The following is an 18782-nucleotide window of genomic DNA, read 5'->3' as shown; positions in this document are numbered from 1 at the left end:
AAGTCAGGGTGGTGAGTCACTTGGAGGGGAACCTCCAGATGGTGCGGTTCCCAGATACCTGCTGTTCTCGTCATTCTAGATGGTAGTGGTCGTGGGTTTGGAAGGTGCTGTCGAAGGAACCTTGCCGAGTTACTGCAGTGCATCTTGTGGATGGTACACACGGCTGCCACTGTTCGTCGGTGATGGAGGGTTTGAATGTTTGTGGAAGGAGGAGCAATAAAGCGGCCTGCTTTGTCTTGGATGGTGTCAGTATTCTTGAGTGTTGCTGGAGCTGCACTCATCCAGGCAAGCGGAGAGTATTCCATCACACTCCTGACTTGTGTAGACGGTGGACAGGCTTTGGGGGTCAGAAGGTGAGTTCCTCGCCATAGGATCCCTAGCCTTTGACCTTCCCTGGTAACCACAGCATTAATATGGCTTGTCCAGCTCAGTTTCTGATCAATGGTAACCTCCAGGATGTTGATTGTAGGGGATTCAGCGATGGCAGTGCCATTGAATGTCAAGGGGCGATGATCAGATCCTCTCTTGTAGGAGATGGTAATTGCCTTTGCACTTGTGTGGTGCAAATGTAACTTGCCACTTGTCAGCCTGAGCCTGGATCTTGTCCAGGTCTTGCTGCATTTGGTAATGGATTAATTCATTACCTGAAGACTGAAATCTGTGATAGAACATAGAACATTACAGCGCAGTACAGGCCCTTCGGCGCTCGCTGTTGCACCGACCTGTGAAACCACTCTAAAGCCCATCTACACTATTCCCTTATCGTCCATATGTCTATCCAGTGACCATTTGAATGCCCTTAGTGTTGGCGAGTCCACTACTGTTGCAGGCAGGGCATTCCACGCCCTTACTACTCTCTGAGTAAAGAACCTACCTCTGACATCTGTCCTATATCTATCTCCCCTCAATTTAAAGCTATGTCCCCTCGTGCTAGACATCACCATCCGAAGAAAAAGGCTCTCACTGTCCACCCTATCCAATCCTCTGATCATCTTGTATGCCTCAATTAAGTCACCTCTTAACCTTCTTCTCTCTAACGAAAACAGCCTCAAGTCCCTCAGCCTTTCCTCATAAGATCTTCCCTCCATACCAGGCAACATTCTGGTAAATCTCCTCTGCACCCTTTCCAATGCTTCCACATCCTTCCTATAATGCGGCGACCAGAATTGCACACAATACACCAAATGCGGCCGCACCAGAGTTTTGTACAGCTGCAACATGACCTCATGGGCTCCGAAACTCAATCCCTCTACCAATAAAAGCTAACACACAGTACGCCTTCTTAACAACCCTCTCAACCTGGGTGGCAACTTTCAGGGATCTTTGTACATGGACACCGAGATCTCTCTGCTCATCCACACTGCCAAGAATCTTACCATTAGCCCAGTACTCTGTCTTCCTGTTATTCCTTCCAAAATGAATCACCTCACACTTTTCTGCATTCAACTCCATTTGCCACCTCTCAGCCCAGCGCTGCAGCTTATCTATGTCCCTCTGTAACTTGTAACATCCTTCCGCACTGTCCACAACTCCACCGACTTTAGTGTCATCTGCAAATTTACTCACCCGTCCTTCTACGTCCTCCTCCAGGTCATTTATAAAAATGACAAACAGCAGTGGCCCCAAAACAGATCCTTGTGGTACACCACTAGTAACTGGACTAGAGTCTGAACATTTCCCATCAACCACCACCCTTTGTCTTCTTCCAGCTAGCCAATTTCTGATCCAAACTGCTAAATCACCCCGAATCCCATGTCTCCGTATTTTCTGCAGTCGCCTGCCATGGGGACCCTTATCAAGCGCTTTACTAAAATCCATATACACCACATCAACTGCTTTACCCTCATCCACCTGTTTGGTCACCTTCTCAAAGAACTTTATAAGGTTTGTGAGGCACGACCTACCCTTCACAAAACCGTGTTGACTATCTCTAATCAAATTATTCCTTTCCAGATTATTATACATCCTATCTCTTATAAACCTTTCCAAGATTTTGCCCACAACAGAAGTAAGGCTCACTGGTCTATAGTTACCGGGGTTGTCTCTACTCCCCTTCTTGAACAAGGGGACAACATTTGCTATCCTCCAGTCTTCTGGCACTATTCCTGTAGACAAAGATGACTTAAAGATCAAAACCAAAGGCTCAGCAATCTCCTCCCTAGCTTCCCAGAGAATCCTAGGATAAATCCCACCTGCCAAAGACTTCTCATGTCCCCTCCTGTCTCTTCTTATCTCTCTCTTTAGGTCCTTCCTAGCTAACTTGTAACTCTCGAGCGCCCTAACTGAACCTTCATGTCTCATCTTTACATAAGCCTCCTTCTTCCTCTTGACAAGTGTTTCGACTGCTTTAGTAAACCACGGGTCCCTTGCCCGACCACTTCCTCCCTGCCTGACAGGTACATTCTTATCAAGGACACGCAGTAGCTGTTCCTTGAACAAGGTCCACATTTCCATTGTGCCCATCCCCTGCAGTTTTCCTCTCCATCCAATGCATCCTAAGTCTTGCCTCATCGCATCATAATTGCCTTTCCCCCAGATATAACTCTTGCCCTGCGGTATATACCTATCCCTTTCCATCACTAAAGTAAACGTAATCAAATTGTGGTCACTTTCACCAAAGTGCTCACCTACCTCCAAATCTAACACCTGTCCTGGTTCATTACCCAGTACCAAATCCAATATGGCCTCGCCTCTCGTTGGCCTATCTACGTACTGTGTCAGGAAACCCTCCTGCACACAATGGACAAAAACGGGCCCATCTAAAGTACTGGAACTATAGCGCTGCCAGTCAATAATTGGAAAGTTAAAGCCCCCCATAACAACTACCCTGTTGCTTTTGCTCCTATCCAGAATCATCTTTGCAATCCTTTCCTCCACATCTCTGGAACTTTTCGGAGGCCTATAGAAAACCCCTAACAGGGTGACCTCTCCTTTCCTATTTCTAACCTCAGCCCATACTACCTCAGTAGATGAGTCCTCATCAAACGTCCTTTCTGCCACCGTAATACTGTCCTTGACTAACAATGCCACCCCTCCCCCTCTTTTACCACCTTCCCTGAGCTTACTGAAATATCTAAACCCCGGCACCTGCAACAACCATTCCTGTCCCTGCTCTATCCATGTCTCCAAAATGGCCACAACATCGAAGTCCCAGGTACCAACCCATGCCGTAAGTTCACCCACCTTATTCCGGATGCTCCTGGCATTGAAGAAGACACACTTTAAACCACCTTCCTGCCTGCCAGTACACTCCTGCAACTTTGAAACCTTACTCATGAGCTCACTACTCTCAACCTCCTGTATACTGGAGCTACAGTTCAGGTTCCCAAGCCCCTGCTGAACTAGTTTAAACCCTCCCGAAAATTCCCCCCCCCCCCCCCACCCCCCCCCCCCGCCCCCCCCAAGGATATTGGTACCCCTCTGGTCCAGGTGTAGACCATCCCGTTTGTAGAGGTCCCACCGACCCCAGAATGAGCCCCAATTATCCAGAAATCTGAAACCCCCCTCCTGCACCATCCCTGTAGCCACGTGTTCAACTCCTCTCTCTCCCTATTCCTCATCTCGCTATCACGTGGCACGGGTAACAACCCAGAGATAATAACTGTTTGTCCTAGATCTAAGTTTCCACCCTAGCTCCCTGAATTCCTGCCTTATATCCCTATCCCTTTTCCTACCTATGTCGTTGGTACCTATGTGTACCACGACTTGGGGCTGCTCCCCCTCCCTCTTAAGGATCCCAAAAACACGATCCCATACATCACACACCCTGCCACCTGGGAGGCAACACACCAACCGCGAGTCTCTCTCGTTCCCACAGAATCTCCTATCTATCCCCCTAACTATGGAGTCTCCAATGATGCTGGAGACCTCTGGAGGAGACCGAGATGGATCATCCACTCGGCACTTCTGGCTGATGATTGTTGCGACTGTCCCAGTTTTGTCTTTAGCACAAATGTGCTGGATTCCTCCATCATTGAGGATGGGGATATTTGTGGAGCCTCCTCCTACAGTGAGTTGTTCAATTGTTCACCATGATTCATGGCTGGATGTGGCAGGAATGCAGGCCTTAGATCTGATGCGTTCATTGTAGATTGCTCAGCTCGGTCTATTACTTGCTGCTTGTGTTTTTTGGCACACAAGTCGTCCTGTGTTGTAGCTTCACCAGGTTGAATCCTCATTTTTCGGTATGCCTGGTGTTGCTCCTGCCATGCTTTCCTGCACTCTTCATTGAACCAGGGCTGATCCCCTGGCTTGGTGGGAATGGTCGAGTGGGGGATACGCCCAGCCATGAGATTGCAAATTGTGGTTGAATGCAATTCTGCTGCTGCTGATGGCCCACAGCGCCTCGTGGATGCCCGGGCTTGAGTTGCTGGATCTGTTCGAAGTCTTTCCCATTTAGAAGTCTTACAACACCAGGTTAAAGTCCACCAGGTTTATTTGGAATTACTAGCTTCCCTTAAGTCTAAATCAGGGGAAACAATCACTGACTAAAGCAAATGAACCATTGGGTGGAGCACTACCGAGAACTGTACTCCAGGGAAAACATTGTCACTGATGCCACCCTTAATACAGTTTTGCCTTTGTCAGTCATGGATGAGCTAATGAAACCCGAGTTCAGCAACATCATTGATTCTCTAGCAAGCAGAATGTCGCTTGGAAAGGAAGGTGTTACGGTCTGGTGCTTGGCCGGTAGGAATCATGCACAAGAGAACATCTAGTTCTTGACTAGTTAAATATTTATTATTAAATAATTGCATGGGTTAGATAAACATGAGAGAATTATCAAAAACTACTGTTACAAATTATCCAAGAGCTACTACAAATATGATTATCCACTACGACAACACTGCGATTTTCATTTAATTTCATTTCCAGACTCCCCAAGTTAGCAGAGTTAGGTGGTTGTTCTCTATTGCCATCTGCTGGTTGGAGGTCATATTCATTACTATTTACATGATTGCTTATGCCATCATCACAGAAGGCATGAGAGCTGAAATAATCAATTGTATCAAGTCGGCTATACTTGCAAAACTTCATGAACTGCTTTGCCAGTGCTGGGATGAGGGAGCAGTACCACAGGACCTGCGCGATGCCAGCATCATCATCCTCTGTAAGACCAAGGGTGACCGCGGTGACTGCAACAAGGGAGTAGTCAGGAAAACTTCTGCCCGAGCCATTTTTAACAGACTTCAGAAGCTGGATGATCGTGTTTACCCTGAGGCACAGTGTGATATTCGTGCAGAGAGCCAATATCGCCATGATGTCCCTCCTTTGCCAGCTACTGGAGAAATGCTTTGAACAACGGATGCCCCTCTGCATCGCTTTCATAGATCTTACCAAAGTCTTTGACCTCGTCAGCAGATGTGGTCTCTTCAATTTATTAGCAAAAGATCAGGGGCTGGATTCTCCGATTGCCGATGCTGAAATCGTGCTCGGCGATCGGCCGGAGAAGCCCCCTTTATGCCGGAATCGGGCAGGCGCCGTTTTTGGGGTGCTCCACTCCCTCAAAAATGGCAGAGTTGGGGAGTACGCCAGACGCCGTCAGGACGGCCTCAGGACGTTACCTGAGGTCCTCCTCCAATGCTCCGCCCCCAATGGACCAAGTCCCCAATGGCGTGGGACATTTGTGCTTACACCGTTCGGGAATCTCGTGTGGGGGCTCCGGACTGCGTCCACCATCGCCACAGCCGTGGGGGGGAGCCGTTCCGCTAGTAGGGGGGGGGGCTTCGACGGGGGCTGGGGGCGCTGGTGAGGGGTGGTTCAGGGGTGGCGAGGCTGGCTACAGGTTGGCAGTTTTTGGCAGGCCGGGTCCGTGTGCGGCCGTCGCCATGTTATACGGCGCAGCCGCCGTGGTCCGCCGCTGTCCGCATGCGTGGCCAAGGACCCGGCCATTTTGCAGCCATATCCACAGGTAAAGCCGCTTTACGCTGCACGGCTGCTAGCCCCCCACCGGGCAGAGAATCGGTGTGGGGGCAGCGTCAACTTTCTCGTCGTAAGACCAGACGGATCTTGCGGACATAGCCCGCAGAATCGGAGAATCCAGCCCCGGAATCCAGCCCACCAAAGCTACTACGCATCATCATTATGTTCCAGAACAATGTGAAAGGCACAGTCCAGGACAATGGCACCTCATCAGCCCCCTTCCCCACCTTGAGTGGCATGAAACAGGGCTGTGTCCTTGCACCCACACTGTTTGGGATGTTCTTCTCACTGCTGTTCTCACATGTGCTCAAGTCTCCAGGAGAAGGAATTTTCCTTCACACATGATCAGATGGTTGCCTCTTCAACTTTGCCCATTTTACAGCAAAGACAAAAAAGTATGGAAATTTATCATCAGGGAATTCCTCTATGCTGACGATCCTGCATTAGCATCTCACATGGAAGGCTATCGGCAGAGACTTATTGACAGGCTTGCGGCTGCTTGTTACAAATTCAGCGTAACCATTTGTTGCATGAAAATCTTCACAAGTAGATCTTAATGTGAGCAAAAGAAGCAATTTATTGTTGCAGAGCGCGGGGAGAAATTCCTAGAGCCCTCAGTCTTGCAGGTACACTTTCCTGCTGAACTGTGGCTTAAACTGGATTAATATACACTTTCAAAAGCAAAATTAGTTTGCATTCTCATTTACATACAGCCAATCAATTCTCTTAGTGTCGAAGTTAATTCCATATATAGTTATCAACTCTTTACACAGTATGTTACATTCGCCCAATCAATATGTTGCACGCGTGATTACATAAGGACATAAGGTTATGAGTCGCCAGTCATAAGGTCATGAGTTGCCAGTCCGAGATGTGGATTTAGAGGCCACCTGTCCTTTTGCAGTTGTCTTGACAGCTTAGAATAACAGCTCCTGCAGTCCGTGGAGCACTGGTCCTCACTTGACCCATTGTCTTTGAAGGATACATCTGTTAGAGTCACTCTTAGTCCAAAATTCACTGTCTGAGCAGAAAATTTACACCAACCCATGAGCCTCAAGAAAACGAACATCATGGGACAGGATACGAGAAATGCTCCATCCATCAACACTGGTGACTAGACTCCGGAGGTGGTCCAAGAGTTTAGCTACTGAAGTGTGAGACGCACAATGGGAGCCACTCTCCCAATTGCATTAACATATTGGCAGGTGCTGACCCAATTGTAACCATCCTGCTTTTGAAAATTCCCAGAAATCTTACAACAACATGAAGGTGGCAAAATCCAGCAAACCAGCTGCCCACCCATTTTTCTTGACTTTTGCAACCAAGAGATTAGCTTTGCTGGAGAGGAAAAATGGTCAAACATTTGTGCCTCATCAACACCTGGCCAACCTCCTAATGAAACTGATGGAGGAGAGTAATGTTGAGTGAGCACATATTCTCTTCCATTTTCCAATGAAAGGGAAACATTATAGCATTAAAAATATTCACTTTTGTATTCTGCTGGATTTTTTATTCCCAAACCTTACTGCTACCTCATTTATTTCTGCTCTTTTCTTTCAAAATATCATGTGCAGACCAGCTGAAAGTGGCCTTAGAGCAACAATGATTAAAGATTGCGTTCCATTTACCTCAAAATTACTTGTCCACGGACAGTACTCAGATCCAGATTAACCTGGCAACGGTTCCCATGTTGCTGCACTCGCTCTATCTGAGGGCTTGTGCTCACTTTCTGTCTCTTTCTTCCTCTCTGTGTCCCACTGTTCACTGCGTGTGTCATTCTGCCAGTCCCACATCTGCCATCTATATCACAAGTTTACACTAATCTGCGCAGGCAACAAGAAATTAGTTGGAAGAGGAAAAGGTGTGGCTTGGGGTGAGGGTACAGAATAAAACACTTAAAAAGCTGAAAATGAAATGGGAGCTGGAGAAATGAGGAATAAAACTGAGTAGAGCGGGCTCACAACTCTAAGGGCAGCAGCAACTAAAGATTTTTTCCTATTACCTAAAACTTACTGATCCATAGATAATACTCAGGTCCAGGCTGACCTGGCGCCTGTTTCTGTGGTCTCTGTTCTCACCATCTCCGTTAACAAAAATGCCAGTTGGTACTCTCCTTTTCTATTTTAATTTGTCCTCTTTTCGACTTTTAAAATTTTTCACTATTATGCATCTTACTGGCCTTCATCGATTCATTTTTGCCAGTTGTGGTGCAATGGTAGCTCTGTCACATCTGGAACCAAAGGTTAAGGGCGCGATCGAACGGAAAAGTGTCTAAGTGCAGTAGCGAGCGGGAATTGTCGGGTGTTCCCGACTGCCAACCTGGCGAGACCGCTACCGGAATCTAACGCCAATGAGGGTCGGTGTGTCGGGGGAAATGCCCAGCCTTGGCCTTAACCCTGGGGCCCCCAGGGCACATCCGCACCCCTGGCATGGTCATCACGATTGCTTCTCCTTTTTGAAAAGTACTGAATCGTGCAGGCATGATATCATGCTGCCGGGGGGGAACATTACGCGTGGCTGGAACGTAGGGTGTAAAGCCAGCTCCTGATATTAAAATCTACACAAATTCATGGAAATCAGGGGCGGCATTCTCCGACCCCCAGCTGGGTCGGAGATTCGCCGGGGGGGCGGCGTGAATCCCGCCCCCGCCGGCTGCTGAATTCTCCGGCACCGGGCTTTGGCGGGGGCCGGAGTCGTGCCGTGCCGGCGATTCTACGGCCCGCCATGGACCGAGTGGCGGCCTGTTTTTTGCCGGTCCCACCGGCGTAAATTAGAGTAGGTCCTTACCGGCGGGACCTGGCAGTGCGGGAGGCCTCTGGCGTCCTAGGGGCTCGCGGGGAGATCTGGCCCCGGGAGGTGACCCCCCGGTGGCCTGGCCCGTGATCGGGGACACCTGTGGTCTGTGCCGTGGGGGCACTCTATTCCTTTGCGTCGGCTGCTGTGGTCCTCCGTCATGGCTGATGCGGAGAAGATTTCCCCCCGCACATGCGCTGGGATGACGTCAGGAGGTCCTTCGGTGCCGGTTGGCGTGGCGCCAAGCCCCTTCCGCGCCAGCCAGCGGGGCACAAACCACTCCGCCGCCGGCCTAGCCCCTGAAGGTGAGGAGGATTCCGCACCTTTGGGCGGCCCGTGCCGGAGTGGCTCACACCACTCCTCGGCGCCGGGTAGGGGAGAATCCCACCCCAGGTTCTGGGCACGTCACCGGCGGGGATTGGGGAAGATCTCAGACCGACTTCTCCCCGGCAGGAATCCCGTTGTGGCCCTCTAGCGAGACTTTGTGACCATAACGGGATTTGTGCCCGCAGCGAATTTATCCAAAAAACCGCACCCACTGTCTCCTTTCCCAGGTGGATAATAAAAATACCACAGCACTAGTCAAAGAAGAGTGAGACTGCGAGAGTTACCCCTGGCATCTTTTGCCAATATTTATCCTTTAACCAACATCACTGTAACAGATTATCCAGTCATTATCATAATGCTGGTAATGGAAGCTTACTGTGTGCAAATTGGTTGCTACATTGCAACAGGGAATATAATGCAAAAGTATTTTGATGGCTGTCAAGAACGAGGGGATGTTGTGGAAGGTGAGACATAAATGCAGGTCTTTCTTGCTTTCATTTTTGAACAATCTCGCCCAATCTCCTTAATAATAATATAATAATAATCTTTATTAGTTTCATAAGTAGGCTTACATTACACTGCGAAGAAGTTAAAGGTAGGTGCAATGTTTTTTTTTTAACAAGTCTTTTCGAGCAATATCTGTCCCGATAAGGAGAATGGTAAGAAGCAGCAGCAGCATTTTGATGAGTATACAATGTGCTTCTTGGCTCGGATGAGAATGATTTCTGAGCCATATGGAGTCATTTCACACATGTTCTGGAGCCTCAGTAACAACTATTCCCATTTGAACTTTACACATCACGACCCAGATTGTGATCCAACAACTGAACCAGAATTAATCTCGACAGCAAAGATACAGTCAGTGTCATTCGCTATTGTTGGAACATTTGATGATTTTAGTCACCCTGCACTCAGCACTTGAGCACTTACTACAGTTCAATCAAGACCTTGGTACAAAGTTTTGTCGGGATAATTTTAATTCCCCCTTTTTAAACACAAACAGGAGTCATTTTAAAATTTGGTGACTGTAAAACAGGTGGTTTTGGATCAGCCACCAGTTATACACCTTGGTCACTCATTGTCCTGTTCACTAACTTTGAAGTGAAGCTGGAGCAGGTGAAATGTAGAATGAACAGTCAGTCAGATCTCATCTGTTCTCCTCAATGTTAAAGTGATTCCCTGTTCCTCTTGCCTGTGTATGTTACAACATAAAGAACATTGGTGAATAGAAACATCTTCAAGTGTGCACCTCAGACAAGTTAGGTATTCATGAGTGCCTTTTTACTTAACATGATTACCAAGATGAAAGCACAGAAAACAATTGTTAATTTTTCTGTTTTCAGAAGCAATTTGTATTTTATACAACTTCAATTGCCTAATTTTTTTCATGCAGTTTATTAACTGTCTAATTAAGATCATTTGAATTCCCTCTCATACAGCTTCCCTAATTGTGTTTTCAGGGAAATCTGGAGTAATGGAAGACTTTGAAAGCTGGCAAACACTGAAGAGACAAAGGGTGGGATTTTCCGTTCGAGAGACTAAGTGCAGTGGTAAGCTGGAATGTTGACGTGATGGGTGATGCTGTGGATCTTTCTACCCAATCTTCTACTTTCCAGCTCTTTAATTATGCATCAGTGAGAAGCTCGGTTAATCCCTTGCTGGATCAGGAAGGGATTTGTCCATCCCCCCCCACCCCCCTCCCCCGCCGTTACTTCATGTGGCCAAAGATGCTGGCACCATGTTTAAACGGCACCTAGACAAACATTCAACCCTGAAGGACGGCTGGGCTAAAGGTGTAAATTGACATGGTGGCCAAAACGAATAAACCTTCGGCTCCATAGTTCAGCGAAGCTTCCCTGGGGAATTCTCTTTCAGACCTCTCAGGAAAGGCAGGACATCCTCTTTCTGAGGGACGGGATCAGGAGGTCCACCAAGCTGACCATGCCATCCTGAGAACAGATCACCAGAAAGGTCAGCGCCTGTAAGCCACAAAGAAAGACTGCCCTGTATCACAGGGAAAAGACAAATGATGTGATCCATTCCGTTTAGGTAAGTGAATCTTCTTTTCATATAAACCCATTGTATCAGGCGGTATAGGGGTGAGAGACTACAGTAATGTCACACACTAACATATGGGACAGTAGCTCTGATTTTCAGCCAGCATTTACAGAATCACAGAATAATACAATAGCCACACGATGGTTCTCCTGAATGAGCCTCTGTGAGGCGAATGCTAAAATTACTCACAGCTTTGTGTCAATGTTATTGTGTTATGAATCATTGTGTCCTGATGTCCGATGGTATCCTGAGGTTCATTATCATACATGAGAGCTGGTGTTTGGAGAGATGTTACTGTCCGGATGTGGCTCCATCTTTAAATGTTCAAGTGACAACCACTGAGGGATGTTTTTCCTCTTTGCGATGCCTGTCTTGAGTGCATTGATGTGCGCAACACCATTTCTGTTTTCTGCCTCTTGAGGTCTGCCATGGCCACTGACATTTGCCCTCCACGGTTGAAAAGGATGCACTCTATGCAGTTGCTAAAGCATGTGCACTATTGGAGCCCTTATCTCCTGACATTGTGGCCACATGCTCCCTTGCCTCCTGCAGGTTTCAAGGGCCCTCCCATTCCTAGGGTTCAAGATGAATTATGCTTCCTCCATTATCATTTTCAGACTGATGAGGTCTTGAAGATGACAATGAAGGTTTTCTGGTCTCCCATGCATCGTAGCACAAGGAGAACTGTGCTCGTATCAGCTTGTCTTTTCCTTATTCCTCCTAGCATTTTGTAGCAATGACGTTGTCACGGACATATCGTCCACATTGTGCCCCGGAATGGCATCCTCGCGTGGCTCATCTGAATCCTTGCTATCTGCAAAATCATCCCCTTTGATGCCCTCCTCATTCGAGGAGATGTGTAGCTCCTCCATATGTTCCTCTGACAATGTTCCTCTTTGAAGCGACGGGTTGTGCAGGGCACAGCAAACAATGATGATACAGGACACCTTCTGTGGTGAGCATTGGAGAGCCCCGTCTGAGTAGTCCAAACATCAGAAACACATCGTTAACAGGTCAATAGTCTGCTCTATTAAAGACCTTGTGACTGAATGTGTAGCATTGTATCTTTCCACAGATGCATTCTGTGGATGATGAATGGCTGGCATTAGCCACATCTTTCGGGGCATCATATAGGAAACAACCTTCTCTGCACTGAGGGTCCTCAAAAATCTGTGGCCCCTACGAGTGTCTCAAAATGAAGAGTCGTGAGTACCTAGCACAAACATGCATGATTTGTTTTCTGTGATCACAGATAAGCTGGGCATTAAGAGGGTGAAATCCTTTTTTTAATTTATGAGCTTCAGAGGCTATTGCTAGAGAGCTCTCAAGTCCACATGTCTGTGGTCGACGGTGTCCTGCACTTGCAGGAAGCCTAAGAGCACCGCGAATCCCACAGCTGTGGCAGCCCAGCTTGCTTTATCCATGCATAACTTCACATGATGGTGAGTTTTATTGAAAAGAGCATCGATAACCTCCCTTATGCATTTGTGTGTCACCGATAGTGAAATTCTGCAAAGATCCCAGTGGGACTTTGGAAAAATTTGCTGCCAAAAGAGTTCAATGCAGAGAGCAACCTGATTGGACGACCAAGGGTTTCTCATGGCAAATGTGGTAAATATGGGCTACCACATTGCTAGACACTTTGTCTTTCACTGTCCTCCAATGGCCATTACAACAATGATGGATACCCATCCTTGCACTTCTATCCTGACTGCAAGCACGGTGCCTTGAATGAAATGACTGCTGGAAAAATGGAGGTTTGTAGAGACCATTCTGCCTCTGCATAACAGACATATCAATTGATTCTTGTAGCCTGCATCCATTCTGACCTGTCCCTGTGAGGGTCAGATGTCAATGAAGACCATATGCCCGCAGCAGCTGGATCTAATGGATTGTTGCCTGAGTGTTCACCATTGGAAAAGTAACCAAGCTCATTCACTGTGCTTGAGAATCTTGAGTCCAGTGCTCAGCTGAGCCATATTCTCCATGGTTTCAGCAAGACAAGGTGCCCCATCAATTGTCCAAAATAGTTGTGCACAGCTCCTCTCATGCACCTTGAGACCCCTCCCATAATGTATTTTTCAAACTTGTTTTTCCAATTGTGTCATTGATCACTGAGGGAGAATATAGCGCTCATTAGATTTGTGAGAACAGATCACCAGAAACTTCCAACCTTCCCTTATCACCCAACCAAGGTCCTATCAACCTCCTCCATGGTCTCTGCCTACTAATTGCCATTCCTCCTATCACTATCCGGCCTTCCCATTATCCTGAAACCTGTCATTGTGTACGTAGATACTCGTGTCCTCTCCCCTGAACCCTTTAATGTCTTCCCATGCCCTTTGCCAAACTGGCTCCTTCCCTTCTCGAGGCCACATGTACTCTGACTTTCTGGGCCTGAGCCTGGGTCAGAACATCATTCCAGCAAGTTGGCCTTATAATGAGCATTCAGGAGAGGGACAGGAATACAAATGTGGTTTCCAACATAGATCATCAGGAAAGTTAACCCTCCTTCAAACCGCTATCAAAATCTGGAGAAGGAGAACACAATTCCAAACTAATTTCCCGCTGGCAGGAAATGGACTTTTGGCATCACGCCAAAATTTGTGCTGCCACCCGCCATAATTCCAGCCACTGGCGGGAGTGGAAAATTCCACCCAAAATCGTTGAATCAGTGAAGAGTTGTTATCAATGTACAATACTTCAGAAAATGTTGCCACTTCTTCAAAACATAACATTTTTTTGTCATTGATATAATTTTGAACAATCATGATTGACATGAGAGGAGCAGGGGATAGATAGTTGGAAGCATCGATAAGGAGTATTTTAAAAAAGGTAGGAGATACGATGAACAAAATCTAAATAATGTAATGGAAAGGATAAGATGCATAATTGAGATGGCACTGGGTGGATTGCCGAGATAGGGGGGGCGGCACGATGGCACCGAGGTTGGCACTGCTGCCTCACAGCGTAGGGACCCGGGTTTGATTCCCACCTTGTGGAGTTTCCTCCAGGAGTTCTGGTTTCCTCCCACAGTCCAAAGATGTGCAGGTTAGGTAGATTGGCCATGGTCAGTTGCTCTTAAGTGTCCAAAGGTTAGATGGAGTTACGGGGATAGGGCGGGGAAATGGGCCTAGGCAGGGTGCTCTTTCAGGGGGTTGGTGCAGACTTGATGGGCCGAATGACCTCCTTTTGCACTGTAGGGATTCTATGGTTCCATATTCATGATGAAGAATTTAGGATAAAAATAATTGGACAGCGTTGCTGAAGGTCTTTTCCAACACTCCCATTAGTTGGCCATAAGATTGAATAGTAGTCATCTAGGAATACAGGTTAATAAACGTAATGCACGATGGATAAATGATCCATGATTTAGTAATGGTTAAAGGGTAGGCGACCCAGTTAACATACAATTCATAGACGTTGTAGTACACTTGAGGAACAGTGGCCACGGAATGACCAAGTTTGATTAGATATGGGATTCAGGAATAGCAAGGACCCACAAGTCAATGAATCATTTTAAAAGGGCTAAATTTAAAGGAATTGAGAGAACAGCTTCAACAAATTTCCTGGGTTGACAGTCATGTATCACCCATGGTCAAATTGAACAGTTTTGAAGAATGTGGTGGAAGTTGTGTCTCTAGTTCAGCATGAACAAAAAGCAAGGATCAGTCACTGCATCAGAACAGTTCGATTCAAGACTCCATTGATAACAGGCCCCAATCACACTTCATTTTATTAGGTCCAAAGAGTTGAGGATGTCGACCACACTCCTCTAGGCAAAGTAGAGGTGCGTTTCAGGTTGGTGTAGCACTGGCGATGGCCCTCAGGTATGTGGAGAGCTAAGTGTTTAGGGGTGTGATCCTGCCTCTCCTGGTTCCTCCTTAAGCTGTGTTATTAATAAGTTGAAAGTTGAAACACACTGGATCTTTGGGGGCCCTTGGTAAAGCCAATATGCAACTGGAATAACTAGTTGGAACTTCACCTTTGTTTTTGACCGATTTGGAAAAGGGGTTCAAAAGTTATTAGTATATTCAAGGAACTTAACGCCTGTTTTAGGCTAATGCCAGGGTTGGTTCTCGAACCCCGAAACCAACATGACATTGGATCTGTTGCTGAGGCTGTTGGCTGTGAATGCACATGTTTTCCGAGAAAGGTAAGAATGCAAAGTCCCCTCCAACGCACAGAGATGGATTATAAAGCTCAACAGTTCAGCTGTAATGTTTACTATAACATGATTTTACAAGTATTCAGCAAGGAATTTATTTCTTACCTACCACTGTGTTTATTCCCCAAAGCTCTCGTTATCCATCTTTGACAAAGTATCATCACGATAAAGCTTTCATGCCCATCCCAGTTAGAGCTGGGTATTTCCTCTGTCTTAAGATAAATCTCATAATTGTGTAATAAGCATCTTACGTTAAGGTATGTTGATCTCCAAGGTAAATATTTTTTGTGATGAATTCCTTTTATAAAGCTGCAGCCATTTGTCAGCCTGATATTGAAAAGATGTTTTAAGGTATTTTTCAGTGACATTGTAATGGCGCTTTCTTCAAGATATCTGTCACAAGGGCTAATGTATCATGAAACTAATCCAATTTGTTGTGGAAAACACATTGGGATAGCAACAGGCAAGTTAGAGATTCCCTACTGCTAACTTGTGAGTCTCAGCAAGCCACATTCAGCTGCCGGTGTTTAGACTTTTTGTCGTAAATTCGAAGTTTGGGCTGGTTTAGATCACTTGGCTAGATAGCTAGCTTGCGATGCAGAGCAAGGCCAGCAGCGCAGGTTCCATTCCCATACCGGCTGAGGTTATTCATGACAGCTCTGCCTTCTCAACCTTGCCTGAGGTGTAGTGATCCTCAGGTTAAATCATCATCAGCCTATGGTCATCTGGGACGATGGCAACTTTAACTTTTAAACAGTGTTTCAAAGAAGCAGTTTTGGATTAATGCAAAATCGATATGCGTATCCACTCCTGCCATAAATATTCATGGTATTAACTATCAGCGCCATCAAATCCTGTAGTGTTACTATCGTCATAATCTCGTAGATGACTGGTGCCCTGCCCAAAGATCTGCCTGATGTTGCATTGGTTGAACTCCAATACTACTGGTTAGGCATCACCACGAAGACCACAGGGCTTTCTGCCTTCCAGCTGGGGTGAGCCCTGGAGCAAGACACTTGCCGAAACTTTCCAACTGTTCCAGGCAGTGGTGACATTCTGTGGCAGGTTCCCCGGTGGCGAAGGGCACGGGCATGCAAAGCCTCGTAGACATCAGCAGGACTGGAAGTTCCTGTCGCTAACCAATGGCAGGCTGGCCCTGCCTCCAGGGGTTGGAAATCCCATCCACTGATTTGATAAGGACCAATTTTCAGCATATTTTCAGCAACACGACACCAAAGCTTGGTGTCGTGTTGGATGCTCTGCTACACAGACGAACCAACACGGTTGCGGATGGTACAACTCAGTTTTATTACTAACAATATTTACAATGGTAAACTGGTTACTGTGGTTCGTTCATTACCCTTGAATCTGTGGACCTACCCCGAACACTATCTTAGAGTGGCACTCAGCACATGGTGGATGTCTGAGTGGCTTGCTGTGAGCTCTGGGCCCTGAGCTGTCTCCTGCTGGAATCAGTGGGAAGTGTCGTGTTCCCCGTTTTATAGTGTGTATGCTCTTGTCTGTGATTGGCTGTGGTGTTGTTGTGTACTGATTGGTCCGTTGATCTGTCCATCAGTATGTATGTACGTTTGCACCATGATGTTTACCTGAATATCATGACATCCCCCCTTTTTTACAAGAACATGTGCCTATGTGGTTATAAATAGAGTTGTGTACTGAGTGCAGCTGAATGTGTGTGTGTGCAATATCTACAGCATGTACATGAGGCTAAACTATATACATGGGGCGATGTCGGGTGTGACATAGCAACAAGGTTGTACCATAAACAAAACACGTGGAAATGTTAAACGTCAAAACGAACTCCTGTAACGACAAGGAAAAAGAGAAACATATTAACACAGTGGTATGATACATCAGTGAGTTCAATGTTCAAACAGGCTCATAAGTCCAGCCTAGTAGGTGGGCGATGAATTCGGGTTGACCGCCTCAAGGGTGGGTCAGGATTCACCGGCTGAGGAATGGGCCTGGCCACGGGCGACAACAGAATGGGCATGGTGGCAGGAAGCTCCACGAAGTCGACATCAGGAACAACAGGAGGGCGTGGCACCGGTGTAAGTTCCCGTAGCGAGCGTGGAAGCAGGCGAAGAGCCCGGCGATTGCACCTGCGAATGGAGCCACCAGGCATGCGAACCAGGAACGAGCGGGGAGCCACGCGTCGGAGAACTTCGGCAGGTGCTGAGCAGCCACCTTCTGGTAGGTGGATGCAGACGTCGTCCCCAGGCTAGCAGGGCTAATCAGAAGTCCGATCCGGCAGCAGCAGCCTTGCAGAGGAGCCGCTTGACGATGTGAACGCCCTTCTCCGCCTTTCCATTGGACTGGGGATGCAGAGGGCTGGACGTCACATGTGTGAAGCCATACAAAGCAGCAAAGGAAGACCATTCCTGGCTGGCAAAACAGGGCCCATTGTCCGACATGACAGTGATCGGAATGCCGTGGCGAGCGAAGGTGTCTTTGCAGGCCCTTATGACAGCGGACGATGTCAAATCGTGCAGGCGTATGACTTCTGGATACTTGAAAAGTAATCTATGATGATTACATAGTCCCTGCCGAGCGCGTGAAAAAGGTCCACACCCACCTTCGCCCAGGGGGACATCACCAGCTCATGGGGCTGAAGCGTCTCAGGAGGTTGTGCTGGCTGAAACCTTTGGCAGGTGGGGCAGTTGAGCACCATATTGGCAATGTCGTCGCTGATGCCCGGCCAGTATACCGCCTCTCGGGCCCTCCGCCTGCACTTCTCAACCCCCAGATGGCCTTCATGTAGTTGGTGGAGGACCAGCTTGTGCATGCTGTGTGGAATCACAATCCGGTCCAGCATTAGGAGGACACCATCAATGACGGCCAAGTCGTCCCGGACATTGTAGAACTGCGGACACTGTCCTTTGAGCCACCCTCCCGTCATGTGGCACATCACATGTTGTAGAAGGGGGTCAGCCGCAGTCTCCCGGCGAATACGGGCCAGACTGGAGTCATCGGCTGGCAGATTTGCCGATGTGAAGGCCACCTGGCTTCGACCTGACAGACGAACCCCTCCGAGTTGGGCGGTGTGCTCACTGCTCTAGATAGGGCATCTGCAATGACAAGGTCCTTTCCCGGGGTGTAGATCAGTTGGAAATCATACCTCCTGAGTTTGAGTAGGATGCGCTGGAGGCATCTCGTTCAGGTCCTTATGTATGATGCTGACCAGGGGGCGATGGTCAGTCTCAACGGTAAACTGGGGGAGACCATACACGTAGTCATACAACTTGTCTATTCCGGTTAGCAAACCCAGGCACTCCTTTTCGATCTGCACGTAGCGCTGTTCTGTGGGGGTCATGGCCCTCGAGGCATAGGCGACCGGGGCCCATGACGCAGTGTCAGCCCGCTGTAGGAGTACCGCCCCAATGCCGGACTGGCTGGCATCAGTCAACATTTTAGTGTCACGAGATGTGTCGAAAAACGCCAATACCGGGGCTGTGGTGAGCTTAATTTTGAGCTCCTCCCATTCCTTCTGGTG

This window comes from Scyliorhinus torazame, chromosome 13 (assembly GCF_047496885.1).
Source record: "Scyliorhinus torazame isolate Kashiwa2021f chromosome 13, sScyTor2.1, whole genome shotgun sequence".
Classification (NCBI taxonomy): Eukaryota; Metazoa; Chordata; class Chondrichthyes; order Carcharhiniformes; family Scyliorhinidae; genus Scyliorhinus; species Scyliorhinus torazame.
This window is presented reverse-complemented; position numbering follows the sequence as displayed.